Genomic DNA, 12,972 nt, shown 5'->3' with positions numbered 1-12,972 from the left:
AGCAAGTTCTTCAACGTGCAGCTGAAGAGGCGGTTGGTTGAACGAGAGAACGTGCATCAGCGGCTCCGTGTACTCGATACCCTTTTCGCAAGGCATAAAGTGCCTAAAGCGTATGAAGTGCAGCTAAGTGTACTCGAGATACCTTTACTTGGTATCGCAAGTCCTTTCAGGCGATGTAGTTTTAGGCGAAAAACCTGCATTTCTATTGCCTGCTTTCCGAGAACGCATATGTAGCAATATATAGCCAGCGTCTCCCCTACATCTCTCACGCTAAACCTGTTATGCTCCGTTTCATAATTAGCTGGCAATGCTGTGGTGGAAGCCACGCAAGTAGTTCGGTCATAACAGTCTCACTCCGAGCCTTTCGCAGCGCAGTCGTTCTTGATCGACGACACTCCCTGCGGAATGGCTACTTCGTGTGGTACAAATAGCTATAACTTGTAGACGTAATGTTGTGTCAGATCATGCAATTATTTGTGCGCCTTTGTGCTACTACGCTTTGGTCGCGAGCGCAACCTCTGCGGTGTGGCCGCTGGTCTCAGAAACGTTAGTTCGGGAGCAAATAGGTTCAATATGTACCAATGTATGGTAATGTTCCAATACTCTATAATAGGTGGCCTTATCGACAGCTAAGTGGACAGCAGTCATATTAAATCTCGTCCTAATTCTGGCGAAGCCGGCAAAAGAGAGAGAGCTTCGCAAATACAACATCGAAGTCAGGAATGTTGCAAGCTTCCTTGTTGTTGATGCAAGAGGACGGCTGAGCAGAATGCTTGGGAGCTAAACGCGAAAGTCACCTGCAAACAAAAAGAGGAAAGAAAATGTAGTCGCATTTTCTTTGCGCTTAATGTAAGCTACGCAGTGTTTTTCATACAGTCTTCGCACGCGGAAAGCGTTAAAGTGCAGCGACAACGTGTGCTTTCTTTAAAGGTTCTTTCTTTCTTTCTTTCTTTCTTTCTTTCTTTCTTTCTTTCTTTCTTTCTTTCTTTCTTTCTTTCTTTCTTGTCGCCGCAATGTAGCGTGAAGTCGCAGAGACGCCCTCCATTACTGGAGTTGGAAGCTGTCTTCTCAGCAGTCAAAGTAGATTTGCCTTCAAGGCCGGCCAACATTGGAACAGCACACCCCACATATGAAGCGGAGTATAGTACGAATGCAGGCCGTCTGAACTTGGGAAACAGCAAAGCGTCTCCGTCGGCAACCAGTCGCCAGCTCTGCGAAGCGGCCTGCCCCCGCGACTGCATGTCTGAGAAGCCTTTCTTTTACGCAAGACCGTGCATCAATGCGCCGGATGCAGTGATTGCCCAAGAAGCGAAGAATCCGCGCGTACACGTTACATTCGCGTGTCGACGTCCTCTCCCTGAGTGAGGCAAGCGTCGGGGAACTTCGCGTGGCGACGGAAATATTCGCTTCCCCGCCGGCCCCGAATGCCGAGGCCTGTCGCATATAAGTAGAAGCGCTGTATATGTGCCTTGTCGGCGTACACAGGCGCAAGTCTCGTCATACCACGAGGACGCAGCCAAGCCATCGAGTGGAGGGGTTGCGTGACTTTATGCAGCAGTAGCTATATATGCCACGGTATGGTGTATATACTTACAGAAAGTTCGTGCAAGTTATAGTATCGTCTGTCTACCGCACGAAATGCAGAAGGCTGTCTCGCACACGTGCACTATTTCCATTACATCACACTCACTCACCGTACAGATGCACACGCAATCATTTCATTTGTTACTCTTTGCCTTCTGCAGGAGTATGTTAGGCGTACCGCTACGCAGACGTCTCCGACGTCCATTAAAAAACGTCTCTCTCTCTCTCACCCGCTATCTTCCTCTCTGTCTCCATTTATTAATATTTTAGTGAAAAGCGTTTCGCTATTTCCATTCGCGATGACAAGCCCGTGACAGAGAACTTTTTATTCTTTATGCAGTCCTGGCTCCAAACACTCATGGAGCTTTTTTTTTTCTTAGCGGAGGCACTGTAGCTCCTCTCTCTGTCTACAAACATTTCCCACGCCACTTGCCTAGGGGTCGTCAGACTGTTTATTTCACATATCCGTCATCGAGTAATCGATGTGTCATGGCAAGTGCTTTTCGGAACGTCGAATCTCACGCAAGTAGAGAGAGAGAGAGAGAGAGAGAGAGAGAGAGAGAGACGGGGTAAGAAAGTCAGGGAGGCTAACTGGAGAAGATTCTGGTTTGCCACCCTGCACTGGGGGAAAGGTAAGGGGAAATGAAAAACGAAAAGAGCGGAGAAAACGTAAACACAAGAACAGTGAATAGAGAAGGCTGGGTACGTCTGCGAGGGCTAGAGCATATCTAATAGGCCACTCGAACGCAAAAAATTTCAAGAGTGCCTTGACTGTCTTGAGGTGTGATGACTGTATAGTTCAGCGTTCCAGGACGTCGGCCCCGAAAGCGGCCGGTCGTCAAGACGTGCCAGCGCAGTCGCGAGTGACTGCCTATTTGCGCTGTATCGGGGAGAACGGCAAAGAGCGTGTTCGATTGTTTCCTCGCTTCCGCAGTGGACATATGCAGCACTATCCTCCCTTTTGATGCGGAAAGCAAATTATTTTGTAAAAGCGACACCAAGCCACCGTCGGTAAAGAACCGTTGTCTCGGGTAGGGATAGTCCAGGTGGAGGACGAACTTGCCGACAGGGTACCAGTCGATGAATATGTGTGCTGGAAACCAGGTGTGCTCCACAACGATTGTATGACGTCGTTGGCAAGCAGACGAATTTTCGCTGCTGCATGTGTTCTTGACAGCGGACTTGACTGGTTACTGCACGCCCTCTTCATGATCAGGTCGAGCAGCTTCATCGGGATGTTCGTTGCCCATCACGCCACAGTAGCTAGGGAGCCACTGAAATATGACGTCGTGTCTTTGCTCGACGAGGCGATGAATGAGCTCTCGCATTTCTAGCACTAGTTGTTCGTATAGGTTTCACGGCATAAGGCAGAAAGCAAGCAATGTAGAGCTGTCTTAGAGTCACTGAAGACACTCCATTTTTTAGGTGGTTTCTCTGGAATTATGCGAAGTGCACTGCGAACAGCAGCAAGCTCCGCGGCTGTCGATGTCGTCTGGTGCGATGTCTTGAACTTCAAGGTGGTGACTTTCGCAGAGAAACCCTCTGATCCTGCAGAATCGCCCACGGTGATTGAACCATCAATGTATAGAGGGGTATGATTGAAGTATTTTTTTTTACAACAGCAGCAGCAAAAGTTGCTTGAGAGCTGGTGATAAAAGTGGCGCCATATTCGTTCGAATTCCTGGTACTGTCAGTCGAACTTGTGGCTTGGCCAAGCCCCAAGGGGGAAACCAAACTCGCTGCAGCTGCGTAATCTGATGGAAGGTGTAGAAGATAAGGCAGTATCGTCTGCCGAAAACAGGTGCATGGTCGGTCTTCTGGCAGTGAGATGAGAAAGTAGAAAGGGGCGCGAGCAAGGTGTTTGACATGTGCTCTGAGCGATTCCAAAACAATGTGAATCTTGGCGCATGACCACAAGTGAGTTGGCTATAATGTCTATGTCCGAGATAAAAAGGAAGCTCTGTTGCCTGGCTTTACAGAGTGTGAAATGGGCTGTCACCGCAATGTGTAGAAATGGTTGCATGAAACCATATCCCATTTTCTACCGTCTGCCGCCCCATGGATTTCGAAAGAAACGAAACGCAACCTTGTCGTGTTTGCCTTAACTGCACACCCCGCTATTTGACACCATATAGAAGTTTTGATAACAGCTCCCGAGTATTCAGGGTGAAATTGCCGTGGCGTATATTAACTATGCTTTCTCTCGCCTTTCCGATCTCACCTCTCAAAAACAGCACATTTAAGCCGCTGCATAAATTCGGCTCGACGATGTTCTCCTGTTAACCTTCGCGGGTATCAGGTGAAACTTCAGTAACCATATATATCTCGGATGGCGCAAAATACGCTTACGTACAGTCGGCGTCAAAAGTTTACGGACCACGGGATGTGGGAAAAAAAGCCGAATTTATCTTCTGAACCTCGGCACGCATTTATAGGACAACTTTGCCGGCTCTATTTGTCTCGCAACTTCATCACCGTCAGTAGCAGGACTTTCAGCACAGGTTAGTCCTAGACGCGATGCTTTTCATCGCAATCTTTGCCACTGGTTCACAGAAGCAAACAATGGCGTGGAACCGCCTGCGCAATTTCGTGAGCCGGGCCCAATTAACGCTACAGCGCCTGCACGTTCACGGTTCCTAAATGGGAGTGTAGCATGCACTGAGGAATTGAAAACTGGCCACCTTGGTACGACAGACAAACAGCTCAAAGCAAACGCGAAAGCGAAGGACAGTAGCGTTACACACACTTCAGCTGCAGAATCGTCTTGCACAACGCATTAAGTGAGCTTGGTATATTAGTATACTACATTAAGTGAGCTTGGTATCTTGGATTGGTATATCCAAGATATTTGCACGTAAACTGAAAAACCTATGTATAATCACGTATACGCATCTGGCCTTATCATTAAAATGTTTCCCGCTGTAGCTTGTAAATATCATTTGGATAACGGCACGATGCGAGTAATTTTGTTACTCAGCATGTATTCGCGTTCTTCGTTAAGCAAAGTGGTGTTTCCGTATACATAGTATACGGAAACACACACATATATATAAACACAGTATACGTATACTCGAATGACTACGCGCGAAAACGCAGGCATTCTCCTTTAAATTCCTGACCTCCCTGCCCCACGCAAAACCTGAACTATACGCTCTCTCTTGTCATTCCTCACGTTCGTCTCCGTCCAATGTATAGCGACATCCAAGGACAAGCAACGGGGGACGACTGCGCAAGTTACGAACTTGCATTGCGTGCGCGACTCCGAACGTCCATCCTGCGTGGCTCGATAGACAGAGCAAGTATAGCGCCGACGCGATCGTGTGAGCAACGGGCTGCTGCACCGTACACGGTTGTTTGGGTCCGCGGGGCCATTCTTTGCTTCCGAGCGCCACGCCCAGGCGCCACGGAAGGCTGCGGATCGCGTGTCCGCGCGCCCCCCGATCGTCCCGGAACAGCGATGTGGGGGAGGTTGGTATTGGAAGGGGGGGGGGGGCGGTGAGCGCGGGCTCGATCAGCAAACGATCCGCGAGCCACGGGCGGGTTGCTGCGAAAACGCCCTTCTTTCCTTCTCTCTCTCCCTTCTCTCCAGTGCACTGTGGTGTGCGGTGCACACAGACTGCATGGCATCCCCTTAAATGAGAAACGTGCAGCGCGTAGACACCAAAGAGCTTATGGCAATCCGGAACGAATATCTCACAGCTTTATGCACAAGCAACACATGAGGTTCAGCGGGGTAGATGGAGGCTTGATGCGAGTCGCAGCGAGATACAGTCGAACAAGGAATGTCGCTGGTGCCCTGTCGAAGACGACTCCCTTTGTCTAAACGATGGCTTCAGCGACGTTCCTTGTTCGACCACTGTAATTCACGTCACAGCTAATATAGCCACACGTGCACGGAGGGCAATGCAGGGTATCGGGACTACTTGGTGAGTGAGGGTTAGGTGTACAAGACAAGCCTGACTTGCCCGTTACTGCAATGTGTATTCAGAGCGTCGATCTTCAGTGGCAGCGATAACTACTATTACGGTGTATTGCGTCTCGTAGTACCAGTGCCAAGAAAACGTGACTAGCACTACAGTGACGAAGCCTGGGCGAAAAAAAGCGAATCCTGGGTCGAGGCAACGTTTTGACGAGGGGACTTTTTCGTTTCTGACAGCGACGTCACAACGTCACTAACGGCGATTGCCATTAGTGCCACTGTAAGCTTTTTTGTAGCGGCGGTCATATATTGTTATCGAAATGTAATTAAAATGGCTATATATACCGTCGTCGCAAATGCTTACTGCCGTGACAGGAGCGGTATGATTGCCAACGGTGTACTACTCTGCTTCCGATGCCACTAACAAGCTCAAGGCCTTGCCCCCCTCCCCCTCTGTGTATCTGGGGGAGGAGGCGCGTTCGCGCCCTTCAATTACGAAATTACGACAGCCGAATGACGATGTGAAGGCGCACGTGCAATGGAGAGCAATGCCAAATTTCCTGCTCTCGATTATAAGTAGTGCCGCTTTATAGCGTTCACAGTGCTGAATGAATTTAGCGAGTTTAATGAGGTAGACAGTGTAACAACAACGTCACGGATCGGTCGGCAAAGAAAGGGATATATATACACATACAAGCAGAAAATAAAAGAAAGGCACTGGCCCGTTGCCGTGCACAATCACGCTATGGTTAGCGCGCGCGTCCGCTGAGGGGTCTGGCGGCCCGCCGTCACTGACTTTCCACGGTCGTTTTCCGAGGCGATCGATAGATCGACGCGATCGACGTGATTCGGCGGAGTTCCGCTCTCACATATAAGCCGGGCGCGGCCCTGGCCCTGAATGCACGTACCCGCGCACAAGTGCCGTAGCAGCATGGTCGCTGTGGGCCCCGAGCTCTTCCGCTATCAAATCAGGGCTCAGTGAACGGATTGTAAGTTCGGCTGAAATGGCGGCCGTTCTGACAATCTTGCACGCTAGTGCGTTGCTGCCGATATACTAAACGCGTTGTACAGCAGCGCGCCCCCGCCTACGTGATCGTTCCCGTTGATTCTAACGTTTCGAATGCGGCTTCCAAACACGTATAGGGAATAGCTTTGGAGAGAATGCATCCCCTTGCCTGGCGTTCTTCTTAATCGGCATTTCTCCGCTTTCTTCGCGAAAAATTGCGCTAGCTTTGAAATCTTTTCAGATATATCTCACCTATACTAGACTATGTAGTTTGCGTTATCAACCCGCAATCTTCAAAAGAAAGCTCAGACTCACAGGACGATGGAGACTTCAAATTAACAACAGCCGTCTTGCAAGGGACGTCACAGACCAGAGGCAACGTATTGAGAAGGGGACTTGACTTGTCTTGGTCAGGGCCCTGACTAAAACAAGTCCTCTTCACGAAACGTTGGCTCTGACCTTTGACGTCCCTTGTTTGACCAATTTTGATCAATATATGCGAAGTTTGACAGCACGGACGGTATTCGCGCGTTCGTGCATATTCTTTGAAAATGGTCCTTGTACGGATAACGGACTCGAGAAAGTTGACGTTTCGAAAGACGACGTTCACTTCTAACACCAGAGCGAAAAAGAAAAAAAAATGAAAAGAAAAAGGAAAGGACGTGGCGAAGATAAAAGGATGCCCAGTGTTTTTGCAAAGGGGTTGTCTACATTGTGTATTTTGCTGAGTCAAGATGAGCACTGCCCATCGACAGAGCAATCGATAAGCCCCTTAGTACGAAAAAGAAGAAGTGCATGACGCCTTTCGGATATCTAAAATAGAAAGCTCAGGAGAAGTAAAGCGAGAGGAGGTATTTTCCGATACGATCAAAGAACGACTGACGTGTGCGGTTGGAGGCTGCACTGACGGGTGCTTCGCCAGCAAGGGCCCAATACGTGGCGACATACCGGCAATGAGAGCAAACACCTAGGCATATGCCTTCTAATTCGTTTTGCAAATACACCTAACACAGTTGACAGTCGACTCTCGTTACAGGCTGGAGGAAGACTTGAACGTTCGAACGTTCGCTTTCAAAGAAGTGATAGAGGGGCAGGAATAAAGAACGCGTTGTTGATCCAGTTGTCTCATTATTGCAAGTTTAACACACGTAATGCCGAAGACGGTGTCTGGACATTATAGGTTACAGAAACGACGTAATCAAATGCACAAGTTAGACTTGTTCACGCATTAGAAATGTTACGTGCCTAACTTATGTAACAGCTACTAGGAGACTTACGGTCTAATTTTGCAATCGGGCTCGCTCTTTATTCGTATAGTGGGCCTGCATTTTTTGCAAACGGTGTTTGCGCATTAAGGTAAAGAAGCGCCTCCCCAACTCTTTACTAGTGGCACCCTCTAGCGACGCCGTCCTCTACTAGTGGCACCCGAGACTGCCCTGCGCCGTTCGAGCCCGCCGCAATCGAAATAAGAGGGAGAGGGGGTAGCAGAGATGATAGAATAAAGGTAAAACATATCCGTAGTTTGTTCGTGAGCCACCTTTTCGAGAGAGAAAGTTTGTCACCCGGCGCCGCACGGCAGTACTGTTTGTCCACGGTGGCGATGCCCGACAGCTCGAGGAAGTCGCACAGCTTGTTTTGCGAGCTGCCTGCGGCGCACGAGGAGGAGGAGGACCACGTGGCCAGCACTGCCTCGGCTCCGTCGGCCGGCAGCCCGTGAGCGCGGTAGCAGCGCGGGAGCTCCGAGATGCGTGGCGCGAGAACGGTGCCATCTGCGCGCGAGACAAATGCATGACTGATTAACGACTCATTTCCTCTACCCAACGACAACAAAGTACAAGGCGCGTGGCCAGTACGATTGCAAAGGTATAAGCGATATTAGTGTTACACGTTCTCGTTGCGCGCGGCTTTAGCAAGCGACCCCCGTGCTTGACCTTAATTGTAAGCCGTTCCACGTCAACAAAGCATTTGAGTGCTGATGCCTCCCTTTCCACCGAGGATTAATGTAGTTAAGTAGTATAAGCCTTGAGCTGGCCTATCACGTTGTGCGCGCCAGAAAAATTCCACCCAGAAAGCATAGTTTTCTGTACCGACTAGCTCGGCCCGACATTCTAGTCTCCTTACATTATAGAAACATCGATGTACCGCACCTTCACTTGTCGGGCGCCACACTTGCATAAGAGGGACCTGGTTTGTACATGCGTTGACTTGGCTGGAACGTGCGTATATATATATATATATATATATATATATATATATATATATATATATATATATATGCACACGCATTTTAAAAGTGGCTGCCCGGCGGCGCGCAGTCCCTTAATTAGCGGGGTAGGCACGTCGGGCATGACGAGCCGTGGGACCGTGACGCTCATTAAAAAATGGAGAGAAAGAATGAGAAGGGTGGGGTTACAGGAAGGAAGTGGTAGCTTTTGCTTTCGCTTGTGCTCGCGCAGGCATAACAAGACGGCCAGCTATAGAACCACGGGGCTCGACAAAACGAACGGCCGCCTTTGTGCTTTCACTCAGCGCCATCGGGCTTTGTGTACATACCACTTTTACTCGAACCTAAGCCGGTCTCTATTCAACGATCCGACCTCTCAGTTTCCGGACATCAGAGAATTTAAAAACTGGAAGGGGTTTCAACCTTTAGTTGTCGATGGAGGACAAATTAAGTCTTCCTGAACAAGTTGGGGGGGGGGCGGAAATGGGTTGTATGAACTGCATCATTTATTGTGAGAACCACGCTCGAGCGTCGTTTGATCGACGTCAAATAGAGATTTAAGCGGCTTTCCATTTTTTTTTCACCAGTTATTGCCATCATTCTCGTCGTCGTGCTCATCATAATCATCATCATCATCATCATCATCAGCAGCAGCAGCAGCAGCAGCAGCAGCAGCAGCAGCAGCAGCAGCAGCAGCAGCAGCAGCAGCAGCAGCAGCATCAAAGTTATCACATATCTTGTGGATCCAGGGGCATATACTCAGTGGCGTGTACTCAGTGGCCCTAGAGGCAATTATATATAGCTTATCTCGACTATATCCAGGATTGGAACGTGAACGGATAGAAAAGTGAGGGTAACCCGCCAAGAAAGGATTCTTCTTTAAAAGGAAACTTTCCTCGAATACAAGGTGACTAGCATGATGGTAAACCATAGCAGCCTCAAAAATCAAATTAAATTTGTTGCACGTGTCAAGCGCCAGCCACGCACTTGGCCCCTCTCACTGTAGGCAGCACTGCATACTGAGACCGCGTGCTCGGTTGCATTGAATCAGCGTATCACCAGAAGGGGAAAATTGAAGAAACAATGGCTGTGTCCGTGCTGCTGAACTTAAACGTGGTCAGATGACCTACCGTTGCAGCGAGCCGTATACAGTTATTTTGCGGCAGCCGATAGCAATCGGTGCAGTATTGTCCTTTGGTGCTGGAGTTATAGGCGTGGTCAAGATCCGGTGGCTCCTAACGAAATCTCCGGATCTTAGCCGACCTAACGGTTTCGCAGCTAGTGTTCAAGGAAACCTAGAGAGAAACACTGCCTCAGTTTAGAATGATAAAGCATCCTTTAAAAACTATGTTGTTCATTCGCGATAATATGTTGATTATTAGAAGAGAAAATGAAGGTTAAAGTTTCAGCTTTTGAATTTCGCGACGAAGCTCCAACATCGGTACACAGTGTGATGTCACAGATTTCAATGTACCATTCTCAAAGTCGTATTTGGGCCGGGCGTTGGCTCAGTAAAAGTTCCTGAAACTTGCTATATCTTCACTATACGGCTCACTTGCAACACAATGCAGTCCATGTTTACCTATACAGAATTAACTAAGCCCTAGCAGATGCCGTCAATATCAATGACGTCACGGCGCGCTCGTGTGGGAAACTGAAGGCGAGGTCGCCACCAGCCTGCCGTTCTTGCACCTTTTCTGGCTTACCCAACGCCTTCTCGCGATAATAGTGTTTTTGGCATTGCAGAGCGGTAATTTACTAACACAGGTGAAACCATTTTTCACTTTAGCGTCCATTAATACAAAGAGAAAAAAGTCGTAGTTTCGCCCGAAAGGTGAAGTATCGATTGCGATAGCAAGTTAGTGGACAACTATGCGCTGTAAGAATAGTAGTTTTATTGGCGGTACAAACTTGTAAACGTAGGCATACTAACTAAATTAACAAACGTGGTGTCACGCGCGCACAAGCAAACATGAATAAATCTCATTCTATGACCGCAGAGTCAAAACGGCGAGGAAGAGCGGCAGCAACAGCGAGCGAATTGGCCTTCGTGCTGCGTCTCGCATCAACGCGAACTAAGCCGCCGAAACACAGCGCACGACCGACCCCCTCTGTGGTAGTTCAGGATGGCTGAATACTCGAGGTCGACTAGGTCCGGGTCTTCTGCAGTCGGCGTGGTAAGTGCTCGGTTATGTACGAACTCTCGAGCTGCTGTGTCGGCCTGCACGTTACCCGTGATGCCAGCGTGGCCTAGTATCCAGATGATTGATTGTGTGGTGATGTCCTCAGTGTCTTCCTTGGGTGTTTGGGCTAGGAAAGGAAAGACGCCTACTGACCCCTTCAGAGATGGACAGCTGACCTAAGCAGTGTTGCAAAGTGGCGACGATTCGGTTTGAAAACATGCGTATGGTGAAATTGAGAAAAAAAAGTGAATAGCAGGCTGTTAAGTGGCCTCCGGATGGGGCACAACACCTGCCTACTTTTCAGAAAGGAGGGCACACAAGAACCAACACGCACACCAACAGAACCAAACAGCAGCCTGAGTCAAACACATTCCTAGTTCATCGGGTCCCCTTTCTTATGTTCATCGTTACCCCCGTGCAATGGTGCCCTTCATCTCTACAAAAGTGTGCAATTAGTACTGAATACGTTGCGTGTAAAGGACAAGTAACACAGCAAAAGAAAGAAAACAAGACAAGTTATACATGCACGGCGCTAGTCAACGAGAAGTGAAAGCTAGGCAGGAGGAAAGGAAGGAAGAAAGAACAAGATGATGGATGACAAAGAGTAAAGAGAGAAAATGGCAAAGAATAGATTGAGACAGAGGCATCTACGATAGAGGCTCTTTCGTACACTGCATTGTTTAGACTTTTAGAAAGCCTTTGACACAGTATATATGTCGTAGCCTTCTCCTTTTGAAGTTGAGCAAACTAAGCATTTACCCCAACGTAATAAACTGAATTCATTACTTTCTCCGGAATTTTTCCCAGTAGGTCTCCAGTAACCACTCAAGACTCACTATTTTTCCCTGTAATATCAGGTGTACTGCAAGTCTCCGTGCCCACGTCATTGTTGTTTCTCATTTATATTAGCGACCCTTCTAACATTGTTTCTTCTACGATTCTTGTCTTCGTCGATGATTGTGTCATTTCTCGCGAGATAACTAACCCCGAAGGTTCGTTCTTATACTTCAGGCAAGTCTTGATAATGCGTCGTCCTGGTGCAATCACTGGTTAATGAAATCGAAATTTAAGAAACGTAAAATGATGAGAATTTCAGCATTGCTAGACCAGTTACCTACAAAGTGAGCAATTTGATGCTGTCTCCCTTCACTTCCTATAAATGCTTAGAATAGAATGGACAGAAATACGGGGAGGTTAGCCAGTTCTCAGACACTCTCTAACAATTATCTAACACTCTCGAAAGTTCTTTCCTGGGTGCACTGAAGCGGGGACACTAGCAGAGAACGTGGGCGATTGTTTCTTCGCACCTACAGTTATCGCATGTAGGGTTGTTGGCCATTTGGATGCGAAATGAGTAAGCATTCGTGTAGGCCACGCCAAACCAGAAGCTCCACAGAAGCGTCCTCTCAGCTCTAGATAGTCCTGACGGAAGGCGTAGCCGTAGATTCGGATCCAAGTTGTGGAGACGAGTGCTGGTAAATTCCGTCGAGTTCCACTGTGCAAATGTAAGTTCACGTGCGAGCGAACGAAGCCCTGTAGCTGCGTCTGTTATGGATAACGGTATATGTGGCTACACAGCGGAGGCCATCATGAGCAGATCGAGCGGCCTCATCTGCACGGTCCTTTCCGTAGATGCCGCAGTGACCCGGTATCCACTGGTAAACTATGTTGTGTTTTTTTTTCTCTATTGCGCGGTGATAAAGAAGTGTTATATCAGCGACTGATTGCTCATTCCGTCCATGACGAAACGGTGACATAATGCATTGGAGAGCGGCGTTGGAGTCGGAGAAGATTGACCACGTCTTCGACGGTTCTTCAATTACGAAATTTATAGCAGCACGGAGGGCGGCGAGTTCCGCAGCCGTCGATGATGTAAAATGCGATGTCTTGAATTTTATGGTGACGGACTTCGCGGGAATCACCGTTGCTCCTGCTAAGCTTGCAGAAGAAACTGAACCATCCGTGTGAATGCGAAGGCGTCCGCTGTGTTTCTCAGGCAAGAGCAGCATTGTGGCTTATTGTAAGGCTAAATATGACTATTGTGCTTTTGTTTTAT

At 48.5% G+C, this 12,972-nt stretch overlaps 1 protein-coding gene across 2 annotated transcripts in view; it reads left to right on the top strand.

Annotated features, from left to right (window-relative positions):
• LOC135910736 (beta-1,4-glucuronyltransferase 1-like) overlaps positions 1–12,972 on the top strand; it is a 113,971-nt gene that overhangs the window by 9,514 nt on the left and 91,485 nt on the right. The window contains exon 2 of one of the 2 annotated variants that reach the window (XM_065442801.2): positions 10,734–10,910. The exons of the other annotated variant lie outside the window; for it this stretch is intronic. The gene's annotated coding sequence lies outside the window, so the exon portion shown is untranslated. The remainder of the gene's footprint in view (positions 1–10,733; positions 10,911–12,972) is intronic. 2 annotated transcript variants of the gene reach the window in all.

The sequence above is a fragment of the Dermacentor albipictus genome, chromosome 2 (assembly GCF_038994185.2).
Source record: "Dermacentor albipictus isolate Rhodes 1998 colony chromosome 2, USDA_Dalb.pri_finalv2, whole genome shotgun sequence".
Lineage (NCBI taxonomy): Eukaryota > Metazoa > Arthropoda > Arachnida > Ixodida > Ixodidae > Dermacentor > Dermacentor albipictus.
This window is presented reverse-complemented; position numbering and strand designations above follow the sequence as displayed.